This window comes from Ischnura elegans, chromosome 3 (genome assembly GCF_921293095.1).
Source record: "Ischnura elegans chromosome 3, ioIscEleg1.1, whole genome shotgun sequence".
Classification (NCBI taxonomy): Eukaryota; Metazoa; Arthropoda; class Insecta; order Odonata; family Coenagrionidae; genus Ischnura; species Ischnura elegans.
The window spans coordinates 15,014,224-15,024,602 of NC_060248.1; the positions used below are offsets into that span (position 1 = coordinate 15,014,224).

Genomic DNA, 10,379 nt, shown 5'->3' on the forward strand with positions numbered 1-10,379 from the left:
TTCATTGCGTAGTTACAATAAGTGCCGCTAGCTTAGCGCTACCATCGAGGTTCCTTTTTCTTCACATATCCACGGGGAAAATTTGTTTGATTCTTTTTATAAATTCCATCATATTTAGCTAATTATGTCATCATATACTATTCAATGTGACCTTTCCTAAGATTTCCGAGCCAAACTTAAAATTAAATTCAAATTATATTATTTTTCGGATCTCCTACTGTGAGATCCGGACGTCCTGGCGAAGTTATAAAAAGAAAATAAAGTAATTACTCGCTAGATTATCGATACTCCCCCTCGAATGATTAACTAATTGTCTTCCTTGAGGGATGGGGTGGATGACACATTTTTAAATTACCCTTGTGAGATAGTCAACTAACTTATTGCTTATTTCTTTCATTCGTCGTGAAGATATCCCAAGCGCCCAAGTCTATACACTGCGGAAGGACTTGGGATATCTTCATCACAGAATCGTGTAGTCAAGAGGTGCCAACTGTGTAATATATTTATGGCCTGGCCGATCTAGTACCTACTCCAAGGATAGATGGCGTTAGTTGTCACCGGGAAATTCAAACCGGGCTTCTTCCCAATTCTGTTCAAGTTTTCGATTTAATTTTTTTGCATGGATATTTCAGCCTATAACAATTCAAATTACCAACAATTAAATAAACTGGAGGCAATTTGAATTCTTATAGGCCAAAATATCCATAGCAAAACCACTTCATCATTATTAAGCAGCTAAAGATTACTTTCCATGAAGTATCTTCGGTGTTTGTTGAGAATTACTTGTCACTTTACTAAGAACTTTAATTTAACGAGCATTAATTCATCAATCATAACAAAAGATGATGATAAATCATATTATCGATAAAAATACTGCTAAAGCAATGGAATAACTCTAAAGGCAATTATTGGCAAAGTTGAAAATAGCATGCGCTGATTTAAAAAATTCAAATAATACAATATTGTCAACACAAAAATTTAATTAACTCAATAATGTGCAGCTACATAGTAACACAATTCATGATAAATAATGAAAAAAGTACAAAAATATGTAAAATATCAATTTTCCTCTTTACTCTTGCCAGAAATTATAGCTGTTCTTCACTTTTTCCACAATGATGATCCCTGATTGCTAATTCAACCAAATAACCTGAAAGAAATAAAGGACACGAATGAGACATGGCAATCACCACCATGCTCTCTAAGGTAAAAGTAATATTAAAATCCTAGGAGAAGGGAGAACCAAACTTTTTCTAAAATAACACATTGGTCACCAACTTAGCAATGCCTTTACACTATCATGTTTTTGGTTTAGGAACAATTGGAACAATTTAATTGGGCCTCACTTCATCATTAGGACCTAACATGATGTCTTGGGAGCCCTACTCCCACCTTTTTGGAATGATTTCGTAGGAATACAGAAAAATCAATTTAAGGTTGTCACGAAATTTATAGGTTGTTCGCCTAATACATTTGTGGTAAAAATGTAAAAAGCAGGTGATTTGGTAAAAATTAAAAAAAAATCAGGAGATACAGTAAATATGAACGTTTGCTAACACACACTCAGGAGTTAATACAAAGGAGCTGCAGATAACTCATCTGTCACCTTAACACTTAGCATGCCGGCCCAAAAACTGCAGGTCATTCCCTGTGTGCCGGCCGTTTTTGCTATTTTTCAAAAATCTTTTACAAAGTAAGCACTCAACTCATGATAATGTTACTTATCTCATTTGAAAGCTCTTGATTTCTTCTTTCAAAAATATTGCATTTTTTAGCTTTTACTTTTCAATATAATTTTTATGTTGTTGTTGGAAAAAGAACTGTTTTTGAGTTTTCCAAAAATTTGACCAAATACTAGTATGCTCATATGATTTATTTTTAAGGTTCAGCATTGAAAAAAAGCTTTATACAACAATAAAAAACACAATTAAAATATCATTTTCCCAAAAAGTACATTTGAAACTACTCAAAGTGGAGCAGAAAAAAATTTTTAGAGTGAAAAATTTTGAAGCATGGCTCCACACACAGAGCTAGTTTGCACTCTGAACACCAGTAAGAAGTGTCTTTTCTTTTCGCTTTTCCACTTTCTTTTTTACCTCTAGCAGAGCAAACTTTGCACATTTTCTGTATTCTTGTCTTTCCTGGAGGGATTGGAATTTTTTCTAGGAAATGATTCCCAGTAGAAAGCCTACCGAGCTGGCCTCCACTAGAACCCTATCGTGGAGAATCCCCCTCACAAATTGGCAGCTCAGTACAAAGAAGTTTCATGAACTGAGTTACTGACATCTTCTTTCCCTTTACCTTATTATGCAGAATACATGCATTCACTACACTCATGAGAAGACAATGAAAAGTGAGTTTCTTCCACCACTTCACAGTTTTGTGGTCAAATACCCCATATGACATCAACTGGTCTGTTAGGTCAACACCAGCCTTGTTTTGGTTATAATCTAGAACACAAGCAGGCTTTGTTTTTTCAGTGCCCCTTTTTGTTTGATATGTTATCATTTGAGCAGTGTGCCTTGTACTCAGCATGTACACTGGGCGTTTGTCTTTCCAGCATATTGCTAGAAGATTTTCAGACCTACGAAAAATTTGTTCCCCTTTTTGAAGAATTAGATTTTTCCATTCTCTTGGCAAACCCCTCCTATTCTTCATTACTGTACCTACAAGAGCTGTGCCAATTTTTTCAAGTTCTCTTGCTAGTTCAGGACTTGTATAGAATCTGTCAGTGTACAAGGTACGGCCAGCTCCAGATAAGCTGCCTAATAAATTAGTAACAATATTGATTACAACATTGCTCTGGCCACAAAATACACTAAAATTCCAGACGTAACCAGAGTCGGCTTCCGAAAGCATATACAATTTTATCCCATATTTATTGGGCTTTTGAGGCATGTATTGCTTGAATCGCAGCCTACCTCTAAATGCGCACATACCCTCATCTATAGTTATTTTTCTCCAGACAGATAGGCCTGCTGAAAACGACGCTGAATATTATCAATCAGAGGTCGAACTTTATGGAGAGGATCATGACCTGGCTCCCCTCTCTTCTTGAACAAATAATTATCATTCAAGTGAAAGTTGGAAAGAATGAGTAGGAATCGGTTCCTGCTCATGACATTTGGGCAATAGTTACATGCAACAGTAGGGTCTTTACTCCAGTGATCGATTAGTTGAGGTCTCTGGCTGATACTTTGGTGGAATATTATAGCTAAAAAATTTTTTATCTCTACTAGAGTAACAGTTTTCCACTCATTCATTCTAGATTTGACTGTCAAAGACTCAGAACTTCTCATTTTTCTCAACTTTTGACGTGCATATAAATTAGTCTGTTGTTTGGACATATCAATAAGTTCATTGTCAAAAAAATACGAAAAAAAGTCCAGCACAGAACTATTTACATCTAGTTGGAAATCATCTGTCACTCCACTTATATCATTGAAAACATCCAAAGTCGGTATAGCATCCACCTCATTCCATAATGCTCTAGGATCAGGTTGCTGGAGTCTGTTTCTGCTTTTAGAAGCACCAGCAAGATTTGCCGGTATGTTGTTGGTGATTACTGTTTGGTCCATGTCCTCATTTTATGATTCCGAATCTGAACCAAAAATGAGTAAATGTATCGGTAAATGAGGAAAATAGTGACAAAAAACGTATGGACACAAACATATAAAAATGTAAACAAATCCAACTGACCAAACATATACATATGTTTCACGTATATAGGTTAGGAATTTATGACGGCAAATTGCTCTACTAACCTTCATTATTTTGAAATTCCTGTAGAACATAGGATCATCATCAGAATTGTCACAAATAATATCTTCATCACTATTATCACCTTCTAATAAGGCTTGAATATCACAGTCCTTCAACTGGCGTGAATCCATTTGCATGCTGTGAATGTCGAAATGACAACAGACGAGCAGGTGGCTAGAAAGCATAATATTTCTGCATGCTTATGCCATCTATCGGCTTCAAATGGAACAAACTACACCAAGGAATGAACAGAGACACACGGATCACGTCTAGTGACGGAATAACTAATTTAAATGGTGTTGAAATGAGCATTCCGTCAATTGACGTGAAAAGCAGTTTTGGAGTTGTCTCATCATTCCGTCAATTGACGTGATCGGCACGCTAAGTGTTAAAGACTAGGCCGAATGTGACTGACTCTTAGTATGAGAAATTCAATCGCTGTCATTCAAAGGAAAACTGAGTGTATAAATATTTTTTGTTAAATTATGTCACCATATGCTTAAAAGATCCCTGATAAAAATAAACTCCTCCATTGTGGTGAGGTGTACCCTCCAATGAGGGTAAGGGAAGGATAGGTGTACCCTTCCTGTACCCCTCAGCAAGGGCAGACGAAGGGTATTTTAGAAGATTGGTGGGTAGGCCCTCTCCTTCCTGGAGTGTACGGGAAGAATTGGGCCAGCCTCAATAAAGAGTACAGGAAGGGTAGGACTAATATAAAAACTAAATTAAACGAATGGGGATGAGTTGTAACAGTGATTTCTAAAGTTATAAGACAGAAAAAAAATTAGCCTTCACATGGTTTTGAACCCAGAACCTACATATTGGAGGATAATGAACTACGGCTTTTACAACCTCAGCTATTGAGGTACTTGTCAGATGTTGCTTCTCAACGGAACTTATACTACAAAATCTTAAGATGAGATTCGCACCCAGGCCTGTGTGGAAGAAAGCTGTGTCTTTTTTCTACCTATTTCGTTTCAGAAAATAAGATCGGCATTCAAGTACCGAACATTACTCTTGCGATGTCCCATTGTCGGCCACACAAATATGTTACATCCGAGACATGCGAATGAAAGAACTTTTAAATGAGCTTTTTTCACACAATTATAGAAACTATTGTGTACAGTGGCGTAGCCAGGAATTTTGTTTGGGGGGGGGGGTCCAAAACCAGGTGGGGAAAGTTTTGAAAACAGGATACTAAGTAATGGGTTTTCAACTAATTCAATCACTTTTCATAATCGAAAAAACTTCAATAGTTAAAGAAGTATTTTTTTAAATTCATCATTTTTCAATATTTTGTTTTCTTTTATGAAGGAAAATGATTGTTTTTATATTTCGGGGGGTGGAGGGTCCAAACCCCCCGGGAACCCACCCCTCCCCTATGAAAAAATTGCATAAACCTGTTTCAAATTTTTATACATTCTTATACATTGCCATGGTAATGTATAAGTATGTATAAAATTTTGAAACAGGTTTATGCAATTTTTTCATAGGGGCTGCAGCCATGGCTATACATATTCAGTGGAGGAAAACAATAATATACATATTCAGTGGCTAAGCCATGGCTAAGCCACTGAATATGTATATTATTGTTTTCCTCAAGGGAATTTTAAAGATTAGTTATGTAGCCCGTCTATCTTTGCTTTCAAAGACTGCTTACGTTCTTGTACAGAACTCAATACTCTTTAGCAGGTGAAAGTAGCTGAGGAGATACTTTCAGGATATGTTTTCCTCAGTTATAAATGCTAAGTCCCAAGGAAGGGTAAACGAAGGATTTTTCTACCCTTCCTTTACCCTTAATGGTTGGTAAAGGAAGGGTACACAGATGGTAAGGGAAGGAGTTCCAAGGAAGGGTAGACGAAGGATTTTTCTATCCTTCCCTTACCCTTAATGGTGGGTAGGGCGTGGGTTGTGTAAGGGTAACTACCCACCATGAAGGCTACTACCCTTCTTTTACCCACCATGGTGGAGTTTATTTTTTTCAGGGATATTAGTCATTAGTATATCATAACCTAAAAGGCGTTAGCGTAAAGGCATTACTCATTTGGTGTCCACTTAATGAAAATGAAACAGGAAGCACTGAATGATAGAATGATTCATCAAAATTTAGGCACTCTCTTTGAGGAAATATCCTTATGAAATACTTCTGACTTCATGAAATTGTCATACTAAACTGAATCAAAAATTTAAACATATGAAACAGTTTGATCAGAAGATCTGAAGGCAGAGTGTCAGAATTAAAAATAACAGAGGACCAAATGTAGTTGTGAATTGATTTCTCAGCTGCTTACAACAATGAATATGTTACTGTATTCATGAAGTAACAAGTAATGGCAGAATACTTGAATTCATAGAATAGCTGAAGTCATCAATAAGTTTGGTTTAAAGCATCAAACTTGTCAAAAATTTATGAAAATTGCATGCAATATTACAAGAGAATGACAAAGAGTTTGAGAATCCACATTCATATAATAGTTGATAATCATTCAGGACAAAATTTTGTATGAAGTGGAATATACATGCAAAAATACATGGTGACTTCATTTCAGGCCTTGGTCAATATACTTCCAAGACTTGATACTAAAAATCCATCAAAGAATTCTTTAACATATCGATACATACTTTTTAAAATGTGAGCCTCAACATTCGATCAGAAAAGTGTGGAAGGAATGGAGGGATTTAGAAAATTATTACATTTCCTCTTGAATTACTTACCTTTAGCAAAACAGTATTTTCCTAGACCATATATATGGCATGCCATCAGAGGTAACTGGAATACATCAACCGGCTAGCTGCAAGTAATACAATGGATATATTTTAATTGGTGGCAATGATGACAATTGTTTCAGATCTAAAAGTTAATGTACATATATGGTTCAGTCCCTTTGTAATAACATACCTTCGTTTCAACAGCAACAGAATGATCATCCTCATATCTCTGTCATGCCATCTAGAGGTAGCCAGAATGCATCAAAGAGCTTGCTGAACATGAAAATGATTGAAGGCAATAATGAGAATATTTAAATGTCCAGCTGTTGAGTAGTCATTTATGAGCAATATAATTTCAATTCATACCATCATAAATGATGGTATGAATTGAAATTTATATATTTCATTCATACCATCCTATTGTATCATAAGAACCAATTAACTGCAACTACATTTGTCAAACAGCAACTACTCATTTGTTAAATTTTCAGTGGAAAACACTCTAATCCTATATCAAAGGATTATTTCACATCTGTTCAGTTATTTCTAAGCTAAAACTCAATTTACACTCCCAAAATTTACTATACGAAGAATGACTGATGGAAAATAAGAATCACTTTATAAATGGACACTAATTCAATAACAACAGAAACCCTCCTTTTCCGGGCTTGGGACCGGAAACACAGGCCCTGAGATATCAATACCTCCATTGCAAATAATAGGTCAACAATCACGACCACGGTCTTAGAATATGAGAAGGTCTGGACACTCTCCGTTCAGGCATGGTCATTTAATGAAGCCGTTTCCCGTTGAGGCCGGTAGGGGCGCCACCTATCCTGAAGGGCAAGTTTCCTACGTATCTGTATACGATACTTCAGTAATTATGAACTAATTTATGGCAAAAATGAATATAAACACATCGACAATGGTTACTAGTTAACAAGTTCATATGCACTTAACATCTTATAGCGAAAAATACCAAGAAATCGTTCTCATACGTGAGTATTAATCAAATGGAAGGCGTTGGATTTCAGCTTCGTCTGCTTCCATACCTTTGTAAAATCAGTTACAGCCATAACGAAAGATTGTCAGCAGTTAAAACCTTATGTAGTGAGGAAAGGAATATTTAAGGAAATAATTATTTATAGCTATCTTGTGGTAAACGTTAATATAAGTTGTCATAGAAGCTACGTACGCACCATTGCCTCCGAGCCCATCGGCATGTTTCCACGGCCTTATAAGAATATAGATGTTATTCCTTGCTTTCAAACACTATTAACAAATATAATATCAGAAACGCAAACGGCTTCTTACCAAGGCCGAAGTGAAATACTTCTTATGAAGTGACGTGTGTTAATGTTTTTAATCTCCTGAGTCTCGATCAAGTGATAATAATAATGGCAGGGCACAGCAAACCTAAAAAATGATTCTATCCTAGGGACGTTTTGCGGGTATAGAATAGGCATATTTAATCGTTGAACGGGGTGAATAATTTCCGGAAGTACCATTATTACCGTTAAAGGCTATTTTATAACGATGCTTGCCTATACTCACCAAAGGAATAATTTGAGATTTAAGGAAGTAAAATACCATATGAAAGATAAGAACGAAAGAGCTTTTGCAAATAATTTCCGAATAAACTTCCACGAAAACAGTGCAATGGATATAATCCGAGGGATTCGCGGATGTCTGATCACTTTCAGGTGCTGGAAAATCTGAAATATTATCCCTCGCCCAAAAATAAGATGAGTAGTACGACAGCAGGGGTGCCGACTTACAAAAAATATTGGGGGGGGCCCAAACCGAGGACCTTGCCCCGGTAAATTTTATAAGTTGTGAAATTTAAGTTTTTTTAAGCATTTTAGAAGAGCCATATGATCAACATTAGAACCCTGATCACTCGAATCTCGATATCTGGATACTCCGGGGAAAATTGACTAGCCTGACACATTTTTTCCTCACGTCTGTTACGAATTTTTGGGGGGGCTCGGGCCCCCTCAGGCCCCATGGAGTTGGCGCCACTGTACGACAGAAACCACAGGCTAATACTGCTAATACGCGGTAAATGTACTTTTAATGAGAGTTGCACGCACCATCGATAACGGCTGCATTAAAAGAAATCATCGAAAGAGGTATTAAGAATGAAAACGATTCACATTTTTCCAACTTATATAATGTACACACACATCAAATCTACATTTCCAGAATGATTACACAATGCTATTGAAACTGAGATTATTTATACAATCAATGCAAGGTAATGTCATGAAAAATTAATTTTAAGTACTCACAATTTAACATTTCTATTAATTCTTTCTATTACTAATTTCTATTTCTAATTACCAATCATTCTAAGAGATTCAATTTAGTAGGAGAGAATGATGAATAATTGATGAAAGCCGTCGCACATCTTGCATTTTCTCAGTGTTACTTCATTCCTGCACTGTGAATGACATTGGCCACTGGAACAGCAGAACCTGTAATTTAAAATATGTATAAATTTTGGAGCTTTAGCACACCAAAAAAAGGAATCGTACAGCTATTTCATCGCTTCTCAGGGTCCTTGGGGACTCTTAAAAGCGAAATCCCCGAAGTCTTGTGGCCATAACCAGTGGTGCAACGCGGTACCACACACGTCCACGGCATTTTCCTTTTTTCAGTAAATCCGCGATATATATCCACGAAATATTAATGTAGAACAATAAGGAAATAATGCAGAAGACTAACATTCGAAAATAAATGAAAACTAAATCTTAATCAATTACAAAAATGACTATTTCCACTCACCTGTAGTATGCGCTCAACAATACGGAAATTAACTTACCCGCTAATTCTTGCCCTCCAGAATACGTGGCGCCGCCCCGGCAAACGTGCGGCAGGTTGAGGAAACGACTTCAATAAAAGACCATGGGTTCCCAATGGAGTGGGATAGGAAGTGTCATGGGGCTGATCACGACCCACCGAATCAAATCTTAATACAAAACAGGAGGTCCACAAATCACATGAACGAGTTCTAATAGTACAGCATATATTAATGGAAATACTTCCATGTATCTCCACCGATGGCTTAACAAGTTATTACTATGCCTCTCCTCCTTTTGTAGAGAAAATAATTGTGTTTGGTTGCTACATGCAATTAAAAAGGTACGTGGAAATTGCTGATGCAATGATCATGTTAACAAGTTACACTCTGAAACATTTCACCAATTTTGCAGAACGAATGTCGGACACATATGAATGACAATTTGTTAAAAATAACGAGGGTATCTTGAAAACGTTGCATCAACAACGTTCACCACCAGCATTTCCAACAACCCCATCAACTTAATAGACACATTGGAATAATTATCGAATGCACATCAAAATTCCTTGAAGAAAGAATTACATTATAAGCTAATATGGCTTGAAAACTTTTAAACAGTTTATATCAAATAATTGTATATATCTGAATGAAGAAAACACTCACCTGGAAACAGTTCGCGGAAATCGAAAGAACTTGCAATCTTTCGATTGACAATCCGTAACTGCACATTTATCGCACATTTTGAGGCGTTAAATGTCACTACACTTCCAGAAAATGGTCGATTAACAAACCTTTTCTGCGTTAAAAGCAAAAAAGAACACGGCCCACAACGAGTATGACGACAACGACAACACAGCTGATGGACGGCATGGAACGGTGCGCAATGTCCGTTGAAACGATTCAAAACATAAACACATGTGCGAATGAAAATATTACTTTGAGTTATGTAGTAATGTCAAAAATATCAATAAAAATAAAAATACGAATATCTGAAAGTACTTCATCATTAAAATTGAAAAAATATATTTGAGTTATAGCTTACTCCAACTATAGGCGGAGTGGCGGTCGGTGGTACCTCTTCCCCCGGGCCTGATAAACGGCCTTG

At 36.5% G+C, this 10,379-nt stretch overlaps 1 long non-coding RNA gene across 2 annotated transcripts; it reads right to left on the reverse strand.

Annotated features, from left to right (window-relative positions):
- Positions 1-960: 960 nt before the first annotated feature.
- Positions 961-10,376, reverse strand: LOC124155480. 2 transcript variants are annotated; one of them, XR_006864191.1, is made up of 5 exons: positions 10,317-10,376; positions 9,938-10,130; positions 6,662-6,744; positions 6,478-6,554; positions 961-1,150 (listed from the first exon to the last, which is right to left on the reverse strand). It is a non-coding gene; the product is annotated as an uncharacterized LOC124155480 (long non-coding RNA). The 2 variants fall into 2 exon arrangements; XR_006864190.1 differs by lacking the exon at positions 10,317-10,376 and having other exon boundaries at positions 9,938-10,223.
- Positions 10,377-10,379: the final 3 nt, after the last annotated feature.